This window comes from Hipposideros armiger, unplaced genomic scaffold (assembly GCF_001890085.2).
Source record: "Hipposideros armiger isolate ML-2016 unplaced genomic scaffold, ASM189008v1 scaffold_220, whole genome shotgun sequence".
NCBI lineage: Eukaryota > Metazoa > Chordata > Mammalia > Chiroptera > Hipposideridae > Hipposideros > Hipposideros armiger.
In genome coordinates, this window is record NW_017731570.1 from 2,014,597 (window position 1) to 2,036,198 (window position 21,602).

Sequence of the window (21,602 nt, forward strand, 5' to 3'; positions counted from 1 at the left end):
TCCAACTGCTCCAGTCATGGCTTTCATTGCTTATGTTCTTGGCACCTGGAGTTGATTCTTTAAACGCTTTGAGAACAAGAAGTTTATGCTGCAGGGCACTCGGGGGACTTGACTCACTCAACATTAGTACCTCCCTCTTCTAATAACAGTTTGTCCATTTTCCTTAGGGAAACTGCCCCTCTCTCAGTGCCTGTGGTGTCAATGGGACTGAGCCGGCTGTCAGTTGCCTTGGAAGTACATCTGACTCAGGACTGGCCAATCAGCAGCCCCCTCTTTCTGGTCATAACAATTGGTTCAGGAAAGGGCATGAGAACCAGGCTTGGGATTTTTGCAGGAAGAACTGGGCAAGAAAGCGCTTGTAGATTAGAAGGGGGTAAGCTTAGAGCAGCTGGTGGTCATATTTCCACCAGGGGGGGAGAACATCTCTGAGAATGGAGCCAACAAAGAGAAATAAAAACTGAGAAGTGAAGAGATAAATCCCTGAGGAAAATAAGCACTATATCCAGCCATGCCTGAAGTCAGTAATTCCTGGATCTTTCTGTTCCATGAGCACAAATTCCCCTTTTGTGTAAAGTAATCTGAGTTGTGTTTCTGTCACTTGCAATTGGAAGTTTTGACTCAAATACATACAAAAAGGTCTTTGCCGTATTGATAAGTACTTGCTTTCTTACTTCCTTGCATTATTCAGGATTTATATTACATACCTAGGTCTTGCTTCCCTCGATGAGATTGTTACGTTCCTTGAAACTAGGAGACAAGTGTGATAACCTACTGATAAAGTAACACTTTCTGCCAAAACCAAACATAGGAAGGCTGAGGAATCATAACAATGCCAAAGAGAAGAAAGTAGGAAAATGTTAAGGATTTTTCACAGCTTTTGGAAGCTGATGGCATGAGGTATCAAGGGTCTCATGAGTATCCAAAGCTACCTCCAAAAGTTTCATTTGTCTTAGTACCCACTCCTGAGCCTCTCGGCACCTTGCACTTGGCCATCTCAGCAGACAGGAAAACCCTTACCACAGCTTTAGGCTAGAGGTCTAATTAGAACCGTGAGAAGTGAACAACTTATCACTTGTGACACCAGTATACTTGTTTTTATTCTTAAAGGAAGATTCACTACCCATCCCCCCAGAAAAAAAACTTTAAAAAAAAAACACTTCTAAACAAATTACCCTATCCAAATGTGGTCCGAGTTTGTGTAGGAAGAGTATTTGGGATAGTGAATCTGGATAAATACAAATGTGAAAAAAAATGTACTGGAAGAAGCTAGGCAAATTCCCTGGTATAGGGAAGACTGTTATAATGATGATTCAAAGTCCAGAAGAAAACACTAATAGGCCTTTTCATCACAAAATATTGTAGAAAACATAAAATAAAAATACCCCACCTACAAGGCAAACAAAACAGCAACATCATAAACAAAGTCAAAAGACAAAAAACTGAGAAAACATATTTTCAACTCATATCAGAAAGCTCTAATCTCCATAATATATGAAGACCTCCCATAAATCAAGAAGCAAAGGACCAACAACCATCTCTGTATGAGTGTGTGTTGGATCAGTATGAAAACATTCACAAAGAGCCTTTAAAGCCACTTACCAAGCATGTGTTTGAAGGGCGAGTAGAGTGAGTTAAGAGCCCAAACTTGGTGGTCCAGGTTCAAATCCCAGTTCTGCCACTTTCTAATTTGTGACTTGGGCAAGCTATTTCGCCTGTGTAAGCCTCATTTTTCTCATTTGTAAAATGGGGATTATAATAGTATCCACCTTGCAGTGCCGTTGTGAGGATTAAACACATGTTATTATACTCAGTATCTACCTATCACATAGTTAGTGCTCAATAAATGTTTGCTGTTATTATTCAAGTAGAGACTTAAAAATTAAGAACATAACCTAACCTCAGGATCTTTCAGATATTCAGAATGTCAGGTCCATGTAAAGTATAATGAACAAAGCAAACATCAACATTGTTATAACTTAATAAGATCCTACTCTTTTCTATCTTACACACATGGTTGTATTTACAACAACCATGAACATAAGTATCACTATTCCCCTTTTACAGATGAGAAAACTGAAACTCAGAGGGGTTAAATGACTTGCTTAAGGTGGTAGCTACTTAGTGACAAAACTGAGATTTAAGGGCTGGCTGAGTGGCGCATTGGTTAAGAGATGGCTTGGGACACCAGCTCTGAGCAGCAGGGCCCTGGTTCGGATCCCACATGAGGGCCAGTGATGCTGTGCCCTCTACAGCTAAGATGGTGAACAACAGCTCAACCTGGAGCTGGGCTGCCGTGAGTTGCCAGCGACCGTGTAGGCTGCAGTGGGCTGCAGTGGGCTGCTGTAAGCTACTGTGAGTGGCTGGCAGCCGGTGTGAGCTGCCATGAGCCACCGTGAGCGGCCGTCCAATGGCCGGCAATCCATCTGCCTCAGCTGGGAAGAGCGCAATGATCACAATACCAACATGGGCCATGAAGTGAATCCTCCATAACTAGACTGAAGAACAAAAGGACAGCAACTTGTCTGTTCTCCTTCCCTGATTCCCCAATGCTGTTCCCTCCCCCAATTCCCCAATAAAATCTTTAAAAAAACAACCCCCCCCCAAAAAAATAAAAACCAAACAAACAAACAAAAACCCTGAGCTTTAACTCCAGCTATGCATAACTGGCTCCAAAAGCTGGATGTTTGTTTTGTTACACTGCTCTGCCTCTCCTTAATTTAAAAGCTAAAAAGCAAGTTGTCCAACTAAGTGGTTGCAGGAAAAGATATCCAGAGCCCTCAAAGCTGATAAAATCCCAGCCCTCACTTAGAAGAATGGACTCTGGTCCAGAAGTAAAAATTGCCATCTGTGCGAGCTTGCTTCTGAGTGGGACGGTGAGGCCTATATTGGGTTTTAGCAGATCTTTATCATGTGTTGTATTAATCTTCCTCAGAAGACAGAAAGGATAAAGAGATCCCTTCTGTGGTTGTGGGTGGAAGGGCATATACACTGCCGTTTCTTTGGGATAGATTTATATATGGCACAATTGCCATCTGCTCAGGGTTTGTGAAGGACATGTGCAGTGAGCAGTGAACGTGGCCTATCGTACAGTCTGTCTGGGCTCTGGGTAAATGTACAACTGGGGGCTTTTCTCCAGTCCCAGAAGCTGGTCCCCTGATTCCAACAGCCTACCGCTCCAAGGCATGACTGGGACAATAACAGCCCACATTTGGCCAAGGTTGTTCAGAGCCCACAGCTGGAATACTCAGGGAGCTCTCGCTGCCCCTGAGGCCCTACAGCTGAAACGAGGGTCCACCTGAGATGGAGAAATGAGACGACCTTACCCAGCCTCCCTTTAAGAAGTAATGCCTCGTGAATGACAACCCTGCCCCACCACCCTGCCCCAGACATGACTTTTCAAAACTGGCACAGAACCCTGACACTTTTCTATGGCAATCCCAGCACATACTTTCATTGCCTTTACATCTTTGGAATGCTGACTTAAAAGCCTGCAACTAAAATGTTCTAACAAACAGGCTGTCTTGTCTTTCTGAAACTGCAGCTTTCAGAGGTCAGGAAGAGAGAGCCCCCAATCAGCCTCATCAATCAGTGGGTTACATAAAGAGGGATTTGTTTTTGACCCCTAAGGAGGATATTCACAGAATGCACAGGATTTTCGCAATATTCACTGAATTTCTATCAAGTATAGGCTCATCTACCAGCCCCCAAATAACAGGAACAGTGTTTAGGGTTTACTATCTGACAAGCATGTTACAGTATTTCACAGTGTCCTATAAGGAAGGTACTATGATCTCCCCATCTTACAGCCACAGAGATTATAAATGGCAGAGCTGGGGCTTGAACTAAAGTAGTGTAGCTTGAGTATATCCTGTTAAACCACAACACTACACTGTCTCTTAAGATGATAACGATGGTAGTGGTGGTGGTGATGGCAGAGGAGATGGTGGTGATGACAAAGGAGATGGTGTGGTGTTGACGGAGGAGGAGATGATGGCGGTGATAATGGTGATGGTGACTGTGCTGGTGGAGATGGTGGTGGTAGTGGTGATAGTGATGATGATGATGATGATTATACTATGTCCCTGGCCCTATGCTAAGCATTTCCCATACATTATCACATTAAATCTATTCTTCCAGCAAGCCCCGTCAGTTTCACTGAATCCATCTACTTCTTCCACTTCACCTGCCACTATCCCAGCCCAAGTTGCCATCGTGTTCCCTCTGGACCTGCTGACTGTTCACCTGGTTGCAAACCTTGTCTATACAATCTCATCACATTACATCAGCCAGAGGGATCATTTGCAGTTATCTCAGATCATAGCATAGCACTTACCCTCTTGCCTAAATTCTTCAGTGGCTTCCACTGCACGTAAACTGAAATACCAATTCTTTGCTACCATTAACAAGGCCCTACGGGATCTGACCCTGTTGACCTGTCAGACCTTACCTCCTGCTTCTCTCCTCCTTGCCCAAGAGGCTCCAGAACCTTCCTTTCCTTCCCAACCATGGCAGCCTCATTGCTAGGCCAGGACATCTGTTCTGGCTATTTTCCTCTGCCCCCAGATCTCTGCAGGACAGCTTCTTTATGTCATTGAGGCATCAGCTCAAAAGATGGCTCTTTAGAGGGGCCTTCCCTGAACTCCCTGCTATAGTAGATTCCCAACTCCCATCTCTCTCCCGTCCTCCTGCCCAGCCACCTCAAGACCCAACTGTATCTTTGCTGATTTACTGTTATTTACCATTTCCACATCTAGGCTACAACTCTGTGAACACAGAGATCTTGTCCCTCGTGTTTGCTGTTTTATCACCAGCACCTCAAACAGTGCCCGGCACAGAATGGAGCCCAGTAAATATTTACTGATGAAATAACTGAGTTATCTCATTTATTCTTCTCAAGAACACTGTTTTAGAAGTGAGGCAACAGCTTTTTTTTTTTGTAACCATCGATGACACACCCAAGACCATGTGTTGAGTAAGTGACATTTAACTTCAGAGTCCACACTTTTTAACACCCCATGGAGTAGTTGGCTCTGTGACTCTTGACTTTTCACCCAATTTCTCTGCATTTCAGTCTCAGCCTCACTTTAAAATAAGAAGATCGGAAGATCTTCCACGTTTCTTTACTACTTCCCAAGAGTATTTGGAGTCAAAAGCCCATGTTCCTAACCACTAAACCAGGGGGAGGCAAACTTTCCTATAAAAGGAAGATAGTAATTATTTTAAGTTTTGTGGGCCATGTAGTCTCTGCTGCAGCTACTCAAGTCTGCTGATGCAGTACAAAAACAGACATAGACAGTAAGTAAATAAGAGTGTGGTAGAGCTTAAATAAAACCTTATTTATAAAAACAGACAGTAAGCCAGATTTGGCCATAGTTTGATGATACCTGGACTAGACCACGGGGAAGAAGTCTGTAAGTTTTCATCTATCATTCAGTTATTATGAGGCCTAGTAAACAGACATGAAGATCTCAGCCATCCCAAAACATACGTGAGTATGTTTATGAGAAATAATCAGTATTTTTAAAAAGGTCAAGGTTTTCTCTGCAGTTCTATATTAATCAATCACCATATTCACAGAAACAGACAGACACTTTTCTGTTTTCTTTTGGATCTAACTTGAACAATCTTTACATGAACCTGGTGGCACGGATTCTCGAAGAGGAAGATGGATTTGTGTCCAGGCTCAGGGAGGAGTTAGGAGGGCAAATATGTGCCAGTGAGTCACTAGGGAATCAAGAACCATGACATTCCTACTAAATCAGGGGTGTAATAATGATGGCTTTGGTTGAGGGGCCAGTGGATGCTATTCAGGAAGTGCACACACTAGACGGCCCAGGATCCAGTGGGATCTCAGGAGGCGGGCAGAGGTCTGAGCTGGACAAGAAGGCAGTTCTTCCCAAGCTGAGCCTATGTCCCTTGGCCTTTTGCATCTAGCATAATTTTTATTTTCAGAAATTTAAAAAATCATAACAAATGCTATGGGTAATATATAATAAATGTGAACATTCCCACCATTCAGAATTAAGAGGTCCATATTTTGTTAAGTTTGCTTTTTTGAAAATAGATAAAATAAAACATTACTAGTATACCTAATATCTCCTTTTTCCACCATCTCAGTCCCATATCGCACTTCCAGCCGCCCCCAGTGGCAACTATTGTCATGGATTAGGTGTGTATCTACCAGTCTACTTATCATTACAAACTTTTTTTATTAAGATAAATTCATTATTTTAACCATTTTAAAATATACAATTCAGTGGTGATTAGTATATGCACAATATTTTGCAATCATCACCAGAACATTTCTATTACCCACTAAAAAACAAAAAAATATCCCTGTACCTCCCAAATCTCCTGTCCCCCTAGTCCCTGCAACCACCAATCTTCTTTCTGTCTATATGGGTTTGCCTATACTGGACATTCCATATGAACGAACTTTTGTAACTGGCTTCTTTCACTTAGCATAATATTTCTAAATTTCATCCATGTTGTAGTATGTACGAATATCCATTCCTTTTTCTGGCTGAAGAATATCCCACTGTGTATCATAAAAATATACCACATTTTGTTTATCCATTCATAGTTGATGGACACTTGAGTTGTACATACTTTTTGGCCATTATAAGTAGTGCTGTTATGAGAATTTGTGTGCAAGTATTTGATTACCCGCTTTTAATTTTGGGGGGGGTATATACTTAAGAGCAGAATGGGTCTTTTGGTAACTCCATATTTAACTTTTTGAGAAACTGCCAACTCTTTTCCACAGTGGCTGCACCATTTTACATTCCCACCAGCAGTGGATAAGGATTCCGGATTCTCTACATCCACACCAACACTTGCTGTTTTCCAATCTTTCTCCTTTTTTATATAGCTAGCCTAGTGGGTATGAAGTAGTATATTATTATGGTTTTTATTTGCATTTCCTTAGTTACAGTTGACATTGAACATCTTTTAATGTGCTTACTGGCCATTTGTATATCTTCTTTGGAGAATATTTATCACTTTTTACCTACGTATTTATTCTAGGCATCAACAAATAATGTGCAATATTGTTCTGTGAGTGTAAATCTAAATATTTTCTCCACTTAGCATTGTTTTTGAGCTCCTTCCATGTTGTTTTATGTAGTTTAAGTCCGTAGCTTAACTGCATCTCTCCTTCCCTACACTATATTTTATTTATTCTCTTATTTATGGATAGTTAGATTTTTCAGTTTTTCTTTTTTTCTCTTTTTTATGGTACAGAAAGTGCTGCCTTTCCTTTCCTTGTACATACCTCCTTCTGCACTCCTTAGAGTGGCTAAAGCTCAAACGTGTGTTTATAAGGCAGGATCATAGGATATGCACATTTCCAGTCTCACCAGGTGTTCAGTTTCTTTTTTTTTTTCTCAACTTTAACAACATTTATTGGTTTTTCTTGATTGCCTCTGGCCCGGCTTTGGAAGGGCTCTCTGGGTTTGTCTGGCCTTGTTTTCAGGCTGCTGCTGCTGCAGCTTTTAAGGCCCTTCTCTGCTTCTTCAGCTTCTGAGCCTCCTGGAAAACCCGAATGCACAGAGCCTTCTTGGTCACGAAGCGGCGGTGGGCTTTTCGAAAGTATAGAGGGGGAAAGGTGTACTCAAATCCCCAGCTCCTTGCACGTCTTCTCAAAGACAGTCTAGTTGGTCTTACGGAGGTTTTTGAGCATCTTTTTCCTCTGGTCAATGCTCATCAGCAGATAGCGCTTGTGGGCTTTGTCCTTTCGATGTTTCTGCATGTGTTCTTCATAATTGCGGATCTTGACAGTCAAGGCAACAATTCGAGCCTCCAGGGAGCTGGTGTCCTCAGGGTTTGCCACGACCTTGTTCATCAACTGCTCTTGCTTGATTTTTAGCTTCTCCTTCCGGTTGGCCATTTCCAAAGACAAGAGCTTTTTCACAACATCGTCAACCTTCTCAATTCCAGGGATGTTCTGATAATCTTTGAGCAGCATGGAAGGGGGTGGGTCATCTTCTTGGCTGGGTCGAACTGGTTTCTGGATGGCATATCCGCGGGCGGCCCAGAGGATGAGACCGCGGGAAGGTGAGGGAAGGCCCCAGTGGTCGGAGGGTAGCCGGGCGCAGCCTCTACTTGGCAGCCCAAGGACTGGGGCCTGGGTCACCGCCTGGGTCCGAATGGAATTCAGCGCTCTCCATGCAGCCCTCAGCATGTTGACTTCTGACCCCCGCGGGCAGGCGCCGCCGTCGCCTTCGCGGTAGGACTGAGTTACATGGGCGCCGCCATGCTGGCTCAGGCCCAGTTTCTTTTTATACATACTTGGAAAACCAAAAGCAAGGGTCTTGCCTGGATCACACTTTAGGAGACTTCTCAGCCTCCAGTGTACATCACACCCTCATGTTTGCCAAGCTGGATAACTGTTCGAGTTTTCTGAATATTCTTAAGCGCCATAGCAAGCATTATGATCAGGAGGTAGTATAATGTGACCATTCTGCATCTTATCTGTCAGAGCAGTGGCTCCCAAAGTGTGGTTTCCAGACCCAGCAGCATGAGCCTCACCCAGGAGCTTATTAGGAAAGCAAATTTTCTGGCCACATCCCAGACCTGAGTCTGATCAGCATTAAAATGTGAGAACCACTGTATTCGAGTTTACAAGTGAGAAGCAGAAGGAAAAGACCAATTACCTAATCACAGTGCTCAAGTAAACAGGCTAAGAAAGGGGTGAGCGTATTTATACAACAGAGTCTGTAGGCCATCGGGAAGAGCATGGGATGGTGGGTCACAATGGGGCTTTAAGGCCAGAGAGGGCAGCGTTCAAGTTCTGGCTCTGCAGGGTGGGAATCCCTGGCAAGACCCTTAACCTCCCTGGATCTTACTTACCTCACGGGGCTTGTGAGGGTTAAAAGAGATGTTACACAAATGGCCACATGCTTTATGATTCCATTTATGGGAAATGTCCAGGACAGGTGAACCATAGAGACAGAAAGTAGATTACAGGTTGCATTGCCAGGGGCTGGGGAGGGACTGAGATGGAATAATTCCTTACTGAGCACGGAGTTTCTCTTCAGGTTGATAAAATGTTTTGGATTGAGGCAATGGTTTCAACACAAGGTGAATGTACTAAATGCCACAGAAAGGTACACTTTAAAGTAATTTTAGGTTATGTGAATTTTACGTCAATTAAGTAAAAAGAGAGAAATGTTGCATGGAAAATGCTCCATACAGCACTGGGTATGAAGTAGAAAACAGCTATCATTACTCTAAAAATGCTGAAGTTTGTAGAAAGAAAAACTGGAAGCAGCCTATATGTCTAACAATAGTGGATTGATAAAACCATGTCCCAGTTGAACAATTTGATACTATGTAGATATTAAAAATAATAAGGTTCAGGCGTGTGTATGAACAAGAATAATGTTCGTGTGTACCACAGAGTAAGACAAACACAAAACAGTATGTGTGTATCATGTCACACCATTTGCCTGTGCACATAAATACACATTTGGGAGAGCTATATGCCAAAATATAAAGAGCAGCTCTGGGTAGTAAAATTATGATGTAATAACATTTAAGTTAATTTTATAATTTTCTACAACGTCCATGTACATCCTAGCACAATAAATAAAAATTAGATAAATAAACACAGTCGGGTGCTTTTTCCTTAAAGACTGTGCTGAATCCTTACCCAAAAGTATTCTGAATATAAATTCTCTAAGTCGTGGTTTTCGTGTTCACAATTTTAACATTATGCTTTCTAAAACAAATGTACACCCGTATTTCATGCATTGAAATGAAACAAGTACAAGACATGCTAAATGTGAAATAAAAGCATTAAGAGTAAGGCTTAATTAATTAATTGCTACTTTCACTTCCAAATGTCTAAGCCACAGGAAAGGACCTATTGCACCCTTGAAAACTATTTAGCTTTAGCAGAAAGTCTTATGGCAAAGCCACCCGCACCACCAACCCCCACCCGAAACACTTTTTAAACACAGAAAATGGCCTGCAGGGTCCAGCACGCCCCAGGCCGGATGGTGAAACTGGGGCCTGATAAAGTGTCCTGTGGCTGAGTCATCCACAGTTCCCTCCTGACCTCTGGGGAAAAAAGAGTAGAGACACTGAATCATCAACCTCCACAAGGGCATCCTGTGCAAACGAAGGCTTCTCAGAATGACTTATGCCTTAGTTTCCTCAGTTTCCCCAAAGAAAGAGAAATCACATCTCTTAGGAAAACTGCGGGTGTTTAGCGTGTTTCTACAGCAAAAATTACCTCTTGACACAGTTCAGCAGGCAAAGGCCTTGTGTTTATACCTGATTAATGTAAGCCATCTTATCACTTTTCCTTGTGTTCCCCCCCCCCACCACCACCACTATCTTCTGATGATTGCAAGAGGCTGAGTTAGCAATTTTAGGAAAAACCAGGTTAAAAAACAGATGTTTGTTTTTGATCAATAGCTGAGGAAAAATTTCTAAAGGAATAAAGGTCATTACCAATAGGGAAGGAAGCCTTGTTTGGAGTGGGGTTTTGTTTAGGATGACTTCATGCTTCCTTTGTGCACAGAAATGTTACGCTAACTCCAGTACATTATTATTTGGGGGGGGGGGCTGGAAATAATTGACATTTTAAATTACAAGTGAGTTCTGAAACATTATCAATCCCACCGTGGAGCTACTCTGTGACATACATTCATTTATTGATTCAATTCATTCAGTGATTCATTTATTCAGTGATGCATTCACTCACTCACCCAGAATCCCTACATGGGCCCATCACAATTCTGTGCCTGGAGATACAAAAGTGATTTCAACCCATTCCCTGCCTGCCTGGGTTTTTTCTTGTTTTGTCCTATTCTCAATGATCCACACCTGTTCTGAAGCCACTTATAAGACAACCAGACAAGATATAGAAAGACATTGTTTAAGGGCCAATAATGATGCGAAGGAATTAGTCTGCATTATGTAGTCGTTCCTCTCTCCCCGAAGGCCCGTCCTCCAAATATTCAACATGAATTCATCCTTTTAGAGATTCAGAGCCTGCAGAAAGCATGCTTTCCTAAAGAAAGTGAAAAGTCAGGATTAGAACCAAGAGGTTCATAAATTTTATTTTTAGCTTTTGGAAAGACTGGTGCTAAATTATTGATTAAAAAGAAGAATGGTGATGCCTATATCCCAGAGAAGAGTCTAATTAAAAGAGATTTTATTGAAAAGGAAGGGGAAGGAGCAAGCAAAGGATCCAGACATTTTCCTACCACATCCTGAAAAGAGCATGGCCAACTGAGTTCGTGGGGGATCGAACCCTTGCCTCCTGGTCCATCCTTGCATCACAGTCTCACCAGGTGAGCCAACTAGAATTGACTGCTCAGTGGGATTAGTCTTCCATTTTTTTTTTTTTTTAGCTGAGCCATCCTGCCACCTGTTGGCAGCACAGCTCGGGCCAGGAATTGAACCGCTGTTGCTCAGAGCTCACACTCTTGAGCGAGCTCTTAACCAACTGAGCCACTTGGCTGGTCCCTTTTTTTTTTTTTTCAAAGACTTTTATTGGGGAATTGGGGAAGGGGAACAGATAAGTTGCTGTCCTTCTGTTCTTCAGTCTAGTTGTGGAGGACATTGCTTCACTGGCACAAGTTGGCACCATCATTGCGCTCTTCCCGGGAGAGGCAGATCAGTCGCCGTCTTCTGGACGGCTGCTCACTGCGGCTGCTGGTTACACATGGTAGCCCATGGCATCCCACTGCAGCCTATGCTGTCGCCAATGACTCACGGCAGCCCAGCTCCAGGTTGAGCTGTTGCTCAGCATCTTAGCTGTGGAGGGCAGTGTCACTGGCCCTCATGTGTGGGATCCGAACTGGGGCCCTCTGGCATCCCAAGCCAGTTCTTATCCAACGCGCCACTCAGCCGGCCCTAGTCTTCCATTTTCAATTGGTTAGAAAATTGCTGAGTTTTGCCTGACAGTCTAATAGGCAGAAAACACGAGGATAAAAGATGGTCCAATAATTATCAATGGGAACTGAAGAGGATGGCTATTCATTCAAGAGGCTATTTTGTGAAGCTATTGTACTTGAAGCTGGCAGGCAAGGAAATGCTCTGAGGGGCAGAGCCTGTGGAAGTCTGCCCCTCATAAACCCTGGAGTCCACGGCCAGCCAATGAGGTCACAACAAACTGCAACAGGTCTTGGCAAACAGTTTCCTCCTAGGAGTCAATAAGTTACCTGAAAAGGCTTAGTTCTGACTGAATTTACCAGGGCTTAAATACACAACCAGTGATCCTGGTGGAGGCAGGGCTGTTTCCTTTGCTATTGTGTGTGCACAGCCGCTCAAACAACTCTGCTCTGGAACTTCAGGATTATAAACTTCCTTCAGCAGCTGGAAAAGTGAATATTTGTAACGCTTTGCTAAATGTGGGCATGGCCATCAAGAGCCACCAAAGTGTATGCTTTTGACTTAATAATTTCACTTCTGGGAAGACAGCCTCTTGGATGTATACATGAGTGTAGCTACAAGACTGTCCATAACGGGCCTATTTATTAAAAAAATGGAAACAACCTAAATAACATTCTAAATAGCCATAAAGTGGAATATTAGGAAGCCTTTCAAAATAAAAATATAGAAAATTTTTTTAAATTTATATTTCCCAACTTTTCTATAATAAATATCGGGTTTTCAGAAAAGTCATAACACATTTTTGCAACAAAAAACATAGAAAAAAATACGTCATGACTTTTCAGACAACCCAATAAATACTTTTGTAAAGCATGTGAAAAACACCAAGGGGGAAAAATAATTTCAAATTTTCCATAGGTCAATGATTACAGTTACATTATAATTAACATAAATTGGAAGAACATAATACTGGGGTGAAATTTTTTGGTAAAAATACCTACATAAGACAGATAGTCACTTCCCATAGTTTTACCTATTAAAATCTGGATTTCATTACTTAAGTTGTCACTGAACTTTGCATTGTTATGTATCAAAAACTGGGAAATAAGATAATAAAGAGGCTTTTGAAAAAAAGTCATAAAATCCATATGCTAATATATAGTCCATGTACCTCATTTACAGGTATTTTTCCTTCCATAATTCTAAGAAGCCTAAGTACCTGGTTATAAAATCTTAAAAGGTTGGCAACTGAAGTGTAGACGTGAGAAGGAGGTCTGCCTCAGACAAAAATACTGACGGCAGAGAAAAGTAACAGTTGGCAGCTTAGAAAACCTGTGACAAGCTGATCTGAGGACTCAAAAGCACAAGTCCCTGGGGCCAAATAGCCCTAAATCATCAAGAGGCCAAAGCATAATGACTGTGGTCATACCAAAATGGCAAATGATAATTTGTATAACCTGTCAAAAGGCATGTAAATAACATCTATTTACATAACTAGATAAACTTATGTATATGCATACATATATTTTAAAAATGGGATATATATGTGTGTGTGTGTGTGTGTGTGTGTGTGTGTTGGTGTACGTATACATGTATGTGTGGCATTTAGTTTTTTTAATTTCAGTTTTTAAAGAAGAATGTATGGTGAAATCCAAATGTAGTGTAGTTTCACTAGTACTAGATCAACATTCCTTTCTTGATTTTGACAAATGTACCATGGTTACGTATGATATTAACATTAAGGGAAGCTGAGTGAAGGGCATACAGGAACTTTCTGTACTATATTCGCACCTTTTCTATAAATCTAAAATTATTCCAGAGTAAAAGTTTATTAAAAATACAAAACAAAGAAGAAGAGCTTGGTTATTTAGACTTATTTTCTACGTCCTGCAGCGTCTTCCCAAATCTCAAGGGAAGTCACTCAAGTCTAGTCACTGAGGTTTTACTGATTAGGTTTGCAGGCACTGGCTCACGGTTGCAAGGAGCCTTTAACCCTAGAAGGCTACCCGTTTCACAATCTGACAGCTCATAGCAAGGAATCACATTTACCCTTCACTCTCCTGAGTAAGGGAGCGAGCTACCTTATCAGAGTGGTAAGAAAGTGGGCCTGTTCCCCATGTTGCAGACTCTGGGAAGGAAAGTGGTAGAAACCTGTAGGATCACTGGAGCTCTCAGGCCCGGAAGTATTTCATCTGACAGGAAGCCCTTTGGGGATGGATGACTTCAACCACCAAATCCCAGGCATTATCTCATCTTGGCAGTGCGTCATCCTCTGCATTTTCCCTCAAGCTGCTAAGAGGAAATGGGGGATGAGATGCAGCTCTGGCAGCCCACCTTGCTTTTAGGCGATTATGTTTAGCACTATGAGGCAAAAAGGGTACTTTTGAAGATGACTGCATTCTGCCAAAGCAAGATGGAGGCTCTTCTCTGCTACGCTCTATAATGAAAAACCCAGGCTGTGCTTAGGAGAGCCAGCCAACAATGGTCAGCAACAGGAAAAAACACTCTGCTTCAGGGGGCCGTAAATATTTACTGTGTCAAACAGTGTATTTACTATTCAATGACCATGTAAACAAATGTTCTAGGACAAGATGTGGCCTATTTCTATAGGCTCGTAGAGTTTCAAAGCTGGAAAGGAACAGAGATGTCCAGTTCCCACATTTTACAGATAAGAAGGTTCAGAGTCCAAGTAAGCGCCCATGAAATGTCTCCTTTTTAAAAGTATCTCTATTACAATATACATTCCTTGAGCCACAGTTCATTGTTTATATGTTTGTCTCTCACATGAGATTAGAAGTGTGTGTTTGCTGAGGGGCTCAGCACAGTGAGCATCATCAGCAGTCACTAAAAGAGTGTTTGAGACACTAGGATGGAAGCCCAGCTCTGCACTGACTCATGTTTCCAGAGACCTCTTCAGTGCTCCTATTTTTAAAACTGAGACAAATCCTACTCCTGAAAGACTGAAATAGCAGCTAGGAGCGCACTGGAAATTTACTTGCTGATATATTATAAAATGAATACTATTGGATTGTTGGCAAAGTCATGACACATTTTTGCAGTGAAAAACATAGAAAAAATACGCCATGACTTTTCCAACAACCCAATATTTATTCAAACTTTTTAAAAACTTATTTTTTTATTTCATTAGATAAAGACAAAAATGTTTTCCTCTTTTTTAAAGGTAAGAATCTCTAGAATGTTGCTTTATTAAATTTCATGGGTAGAAAGATACTCTGTACCCTGCCTAGAATATATCTACCTGATCTTAAGAATGCTGAGAATTCCTTCTCTATCATCCTCAATACGTGAGGACCTCCAAGTCCTCATCTGTACTAGTCAAGTTCAAGGCAAAACAGAACAGCAAATTAAGATCCCTAGATATGCCACCCAGATGGCATCTCAATGCAAGAGTAAAAAGGGCTGACCTTGGCTTGAGTGTTTGCCTAGAGTAGCAATGGCGGGAAAAGCCCAGTCAACCCCACCAGCTAATCGTGAAAAAGCTCTTAAAAAAGAGAATGTGGGGGCTTCCTAACAGGTGGGCTTCTGGAACTGAATCACATTTTCAGCCACAGCACATTCTCTTTTACTCTCCTACATGAGATTTTCAAAAGCCTCCATTCAGGCACAACTTACCCAATTAGCTGCCATCAATTCTGCACCACCTGTACTGTCCCACTTTCTCCATCAAGGTAGCCACTTGAAAGCTGAGTAAGGAGTAAACTTTACTGTTCTAAGTACAAAGTTAACTAGCAAGCACTAGAGCCAGAGCAGATGTATTGGATACAAAATTTAAACATAAGCACTCACAATCTGATGAGATGTTTCTAAGGCTTTAGTTACATAGTTTCATACTAGAGACTTCACCCCCACAAAGACCATTTAATTAGAAAAATTCTCGGTTGTGATTCTGTGCATTTCAGAGTAGCTATGTAATCACGTAGATTCTGTGTTTTACCTTTTATAGCCATCATATTGCTTTGTAATAGGTAATTCCATAAATTACAGTCAAAATATTAATAAAAGGAGGAGCCAAAGGGAACAGTTTAGAGGATAAACCCCCACCTACACACATGACTTTCCAAAATGAGAAGTTGTGCACTGAATCATTCATTACCAAAGGATGGCAGCAGCTATTACAGATGTTATATTTAGTCAAGATCTTGGCATTTGTTTTGTTATTTGCAAAGGCCTTTTTCCTTTTGCTAACAATGTGTAAGTACTACACATTATGCTTTATAGACAGCTCAGGTAATCCTCACAACTGCCCTTCGAGGTAGAAACTACTGTAAATAGGCCCACTTTGAGGTGAGGAAATTGAGCCTAAGAAGGTTAAGTCCCCAGGTTAAGTTAATTGTGGAGGCCACATTTGAACCCAGTTCCTTCCCAAAGCCCAAGCTCATCACACTTCTGGCAATGTTTCCCCAAGCATGGCCCGTGTGCCACTAGTAGAACATGAGAAATTAAGATGCATAAATATGTTTTTAATAGTTATGTATGTGTTTATTTTAATGAAGAGTAGAAAAAAATTATTCAACTAGCAGATCTAACTTGGATCTCATTGCTGAGGACCTACCTAATTTAGCATCAGTTACATACACTGCAAGAGCTAGAAAAATCATCAAGAATTCTCATGCCATTTCTCCTAGGGATTAAGTGATCTGGCCCACCATGGGATGGAGTCATACCAGTCTCATTAGACGGGTACCCAACGGAGTTCATCAGCCTGGACAGTAAATGATTCCTAGCAGGTGCCTAAAACCCAGTGCTTCTATCTTCAAAGAAGTGTCTTCTTAGCCCTCTCTTCTCCATCAACTAACCCCCCTGCCCACTCCCACCCCACCCCCACACCCATCTGGTCCTGAAAGACTACCTAACGTAAGGTGATTTGATAGAAAGCAGAGCTGTCTGGAAGGAAGCCGACATGCTCACTCATCCCTCGGTCCTGAACATGGCTCATCACAGACTCTCCCTAGGGCAGCCATAACTAACTCCTGAGCAAGCACCCTAATCAGACAACGGCCAGACATCAAAGCCCTAGCTGATTTAGAAATCCCTGGGTGTGTGTGTGTGTGGGGGGGGGAGTCCTCTTGGTGACATGGTATTTTCAGTTCATCCTTTTTCTTTATTGTTATAATGACTTACAAATAACTGCAACTTTTGGCTGTGGCTATTCATGAGGTGGGCTGACTTTGTGTTCTATATTCGACTTTTTAAAAAAGTAACTTCCAACTACACAAGTAACACATGAATGCTTTTTCCTTGTAAAAACTTAGAGCATTAAAGATTAGACTAAATACTGGACCCCATCCTCAGAGGGAATCATTTTAATGAATTTAGTGTGTTATCCTGTCAGACTGCTTTTGAGGCATTTGTTTATCTTTTAAACATAGAATTGCTTTTTATGTGGTTTAGTTTAGCACACAAATGGCATCATACTAAAATTTCTGGAATTTGATTTTTTAAATATAACAATATATCTTAGCAATCTTTTCATCTTAGACCTACCTCATGTTTTCCTTCCTTTGTCTCTCACTTCCTCCCTCCCTCCCTCTCTTCCTTCCTTCCTTTCTTCCTTCCTTCTTTCCTTTCCTCTCTCTCTCTCTCCCTCCCTTCTCCCACCCTCCCTTTCCTTTCCTTTCTTTTTTTTAATGCTGTATTGTATTCCATAGTGTGGATATAGATTTTATATTTTAAAAGATGAAAATATGCAATTTAACCTTTGGTTTTTTTCTATAACACTTTTTCTTAGAGAGCAATGACACACAAGGAAAAATGCCCTTTAAATTTCACCCTTCCCGGCTTCTAAAAAACACGCGCGGATTTCAGTAAAAATAATACATGGATTGCAATCTGAGTGAGGGATTGGCCTGAGTTCCATAATTCCTGGTTATGATGGAGTGAGGCAGAATCCCAACTCATAGTTGTGGTGGCCTTGGACTTGTTAAATAACATCCTTGAATCTCAGACTCATCATTTGCAAAATGAAGATAATGATATTTACCTTTTGGGGTCACTGTCAAGACTGTGTAAGAAAAGGAAATGAAGAGAACAACCAGGGTACCCGACACTTGGTAAGTAAGCACTTAGCGGCTGACAATTATTTAAAGCTCCATGGCACAGTTTTGCTCAACAGTGAAGCATGCAAATCAGTTTCTACTGTGTGAGATTTCCAGCTTATGTTAAAAAATTATTAGTTTCCCTTGGAAAATATTGTTAGTATGGATACTGCACCTTATGAATTTATCGGTAGGGAAGTGGAGACAGAGAGATATGCTCAGGGCAGATCCATCATGATGCCAGGATTAGCTTTTCTAAGAGCCATTAAGCTCCTTTTCTTATGGTTTATCATTAAATTAATAAACAGAATGCCTGAAATTGTACCTGAAACTTTCTAAGCATGTTGTCTGGAATCCTGCTTGCGTCTGTTAATTTTCCTCAAATGACTATTATTCAAATTAGTTGAGCTACACAAATGAAAGTTAAAAATAACTAAAAGGAGCAAAATCTTTTAGGCAAAGAAGATCATATTTAATGAAATGAAACAAACCAAAAAGGAATAGGAAAATAAAACCAATACCAACTGCTGCTGCCACCAGGTTTCGCACCAACCTTGCCAAGAGGCTAAAATAATCAGCCTGAGTTCGGTGGGGAACCTGGGTCAACTTCTCAAGATTACACACAGCAAGAGGAAAACAGACGGTAGTCCTGTGAAAACAGCAATGTTTTCTGGGATCCCCATGGGCTGTGGTCTCTTCACCCTCTTATCTGTTGTCACCTCTTCTAAGTCACTGAACACATATGGCAGATGGCCTCCTAGAGTGGACTCCATGACTTCCGCCTTCTTGTGTTCATGCCCTTGAGGGATTCCCCGCCCTTGAGTATAGGCTGGCCTAGTAATTTGCTTCTAGCCATATAGAATATGGCAAAGAGGCAGCATGTACATGATTATGTGTATGTTGATTACATAGGATTGTAACACCCACATTTCAAGGCAACTCTCTTGTTTGCTGGTATTGAAGAAGCAAGAGGTCATGTTGGGAGGCCCATGTGGCAAGGAGTTGAGGGCAGCCTCTAGAGGCTGAGGGCAACGTTGGCCAATAGCCAACAAGAAGCCTGCAGTCCTACAACTACGAGAAACGGAACGCTGCCAAGAACTACATGAGTTTTGAAGCAGACTTTTCCCCAGTCCAACCTCAGACGACATCACAGCCCTGGCCGATCCCCTGATTGTAGCCTTGTGAGACCTGAAAGTGGAGGACCCAGCTAAGCCACACCACACTTGTGACCCATAAAAACTGTGAGATAATAAACGTGGGTTATTTTAAGCAGCTATATTTGCATTAATATTGTTACAGGTAACCAGTACACCACATTTGCTTCCATTTCTCCATCTGAACCAAGGGGAGAAATCATACAAAGCCTGGTCTCACAGTAATAAAAGAGCAAAATTCTACAGCAGTACTAGGCTACCAGGTCTATGTATGATGCCTGAATTAAAATGAGCCTATTGCAAAAATTGGTGCTATATTTTGGGTTTCTTTGTTCATTGATTTATCCTGTTTTGTTCACAGTGAGCCGGAAGAACAACATACATTTTAACATATAGAATTCCACAAGGAGATGATCTCCCTGGGATAGTTCTCTGACTTCCTAATTGATTTACCATCTGCCAGGCCCTGCCTTCATGAAGACATTCTTGCAGTTCTTGACCTTCTGAAAAGACCATTCCAATTAGATCATATCGCTCTTCCAAGGCCTCCACTGCCTGGAGAATCAGAGCTAAACTCCTTAACAAGGCATCATGATGGATCTACCCTGAGCATATCTCTCTGTCTCAATTTCCTTATGTAATAAAGTCCAACAGCCAACAATATAAAACATAATCTGTTTAACAGTCCTAAAATTCTGACTTGGGTCCATCACAATTCATTGCTCACTCCAATCCAAGGGACTTTTATTTATGCCTTTCACTTGCTATGTTTTACTCTCCTTCATATCTCAGAGGAGCACAAGAACATGAACACAATTATACAGAGATGTAGACATTAGAAAATGGGGCTGGAGGAAATAGGGTAAAGACCAGGTAATGGTCTTATAGATCAAGGAGTTATGTTGATACTGAAAATGGGCTGCCAAGTCAGCAACAATTAACAAGAAACAATAAAGAACATCTGGGGGGGCGGTGGGGTGGTTCAGTTTGTTAGAGCACTAACTCTGAGCAGCAGAGTTGCTGATTTGATTCCCACATGGGCCAGTGAGCTGCACCCTCCACAACTAGATTGAAGACAACCAGAGCTGCTGATGGGCGGTCAGATGGCTCAGTTGGTTATAGTGCATGCTCTTAACAACAAGATTGCAAGTTAGACTTCTGCATAAGATGGTGGGCTGTGCCCCCTGCAACTATATTGAAAACAGCGACTGGACTTGGAGCTGAGCTGCACCCTCCACAACTAAGATTGAAGGACAACTACTTGACTTGGAGCTGTTGTGTCCTGGGAAAAACACACTGTTTCCCAATAAAGTTTAAAAAAAAAAAAAGAACACCTGGGCTTGCAAGTTCTCTAGTCATTTTTACCCTCTGTAACAGTTAGAATTAGAGAACTCTGTCAGGACTAGAGAACTTCCAGGCCCAGATACTGTTTATACAAAAGGGACACATTTGTAGATATTGCTGTGAACGGGTTCAAAGTAGGTGCAAGCTGTTGGATTTGCTGGTTTTGCTGCTTTGAATGCTCTTCTGCACACCAGAAATTACAGGGTGTCTTTCAGAACAGGGCCGGCGCAAGGACTAACTTCACAGCCCTTCCCCATACAATCACCCCTCTGCATATCCAGTGTTTGACTAAATGTATCTTTGGTAAGCCCAGGGCTTTGTATCCTGTCTTCTTCCCTCCCTGTCAAAGCTCTAAAAAGCTAAGCTTCATTCATAAGGATAGATTACTATTCAAAGCGTTCCTTTCCAAAGGCACTGGCATTTTAACATGGAAAATACCATAATTACTACAGAATTTATTTACAAATTATTTATTTACAAGTTATTTTCACATACACCATCTTATTTGATGCCCAGGACCCAGCACATAGTAGGCAATCAGTGGTATTTACTGAATAGATGAAGAAACAGAGGCTCCGAGAGCTTAAGTGACCTGCCTACAAACACACAGTGAATTAGAGGCAGAACAGGAGAGGAGGACACAGATTTTCTGGTTCCACATTCCAAGCTTCCTCTATTCCCATCAAGTCATAAACTATAGACAGAAAGATTCACAAGAATTTCAGTTTGGTGGGTGGGGGTGGGGGTGGGGGGAAACTTCTCAAATCCCCAGAATTTATTCCACGAAAGGACTTTCTTTTGCTCTGGAGCCCATTCAATCCTACCCAAAATGAGGCAAAATGCTAAGAATTAAACTCAAAAATTCATACCAGAATTCAGCCTCATTTTGTACCTTCAACTCAGTTTCCCAAGTAGTTACTGGCCAACTGTGCTGTACACGTAAGACACTTTCAGGGTGAAGGAGCAAGCTTGGGGTTCTGAGGGGGCATTTTCTCACCTCTTCCTTCAAAGATTCTCTTCTTTTCCTGGGATTAATTGAAAATAGTGAACCTCCAATTTTTAAAAAGTCGAGAAGTCTTTAAAAGCATTTACCCTTCGTTTTACACATAGTACTTGGACCCACTGACTCAGCAGTGTGGGGCTGGGTGGGGGCGGGGCAGGGGAGGATGGCACAGATGCTGCCCCCTCGGAGGTTATGAGG

At 41.8% G+C, this 21,602-nt stretch overlaps 1 protein-coding gene and 1 pseudogene across 8 annotated transcripts in view; both read right to left on the bottom strand.

The window, feature by feature from the left end:
• ARHGEF3 (Rho guanine nucleotide exchange factor 3) overlaps nucleotides 1–21,602 on the bottom strand; it is a 306,647-nt gene that overhangs the window by 86,090 nt on the left and 198,955 nt on the right. The window lies entirely within an intron of this gene.
• On the bottom strand, nucleotides 7,402–8,182 carry LOC109389087 (28S ribosomal protein S15, mitochondrial pseudogene; annotated as a pseudogene).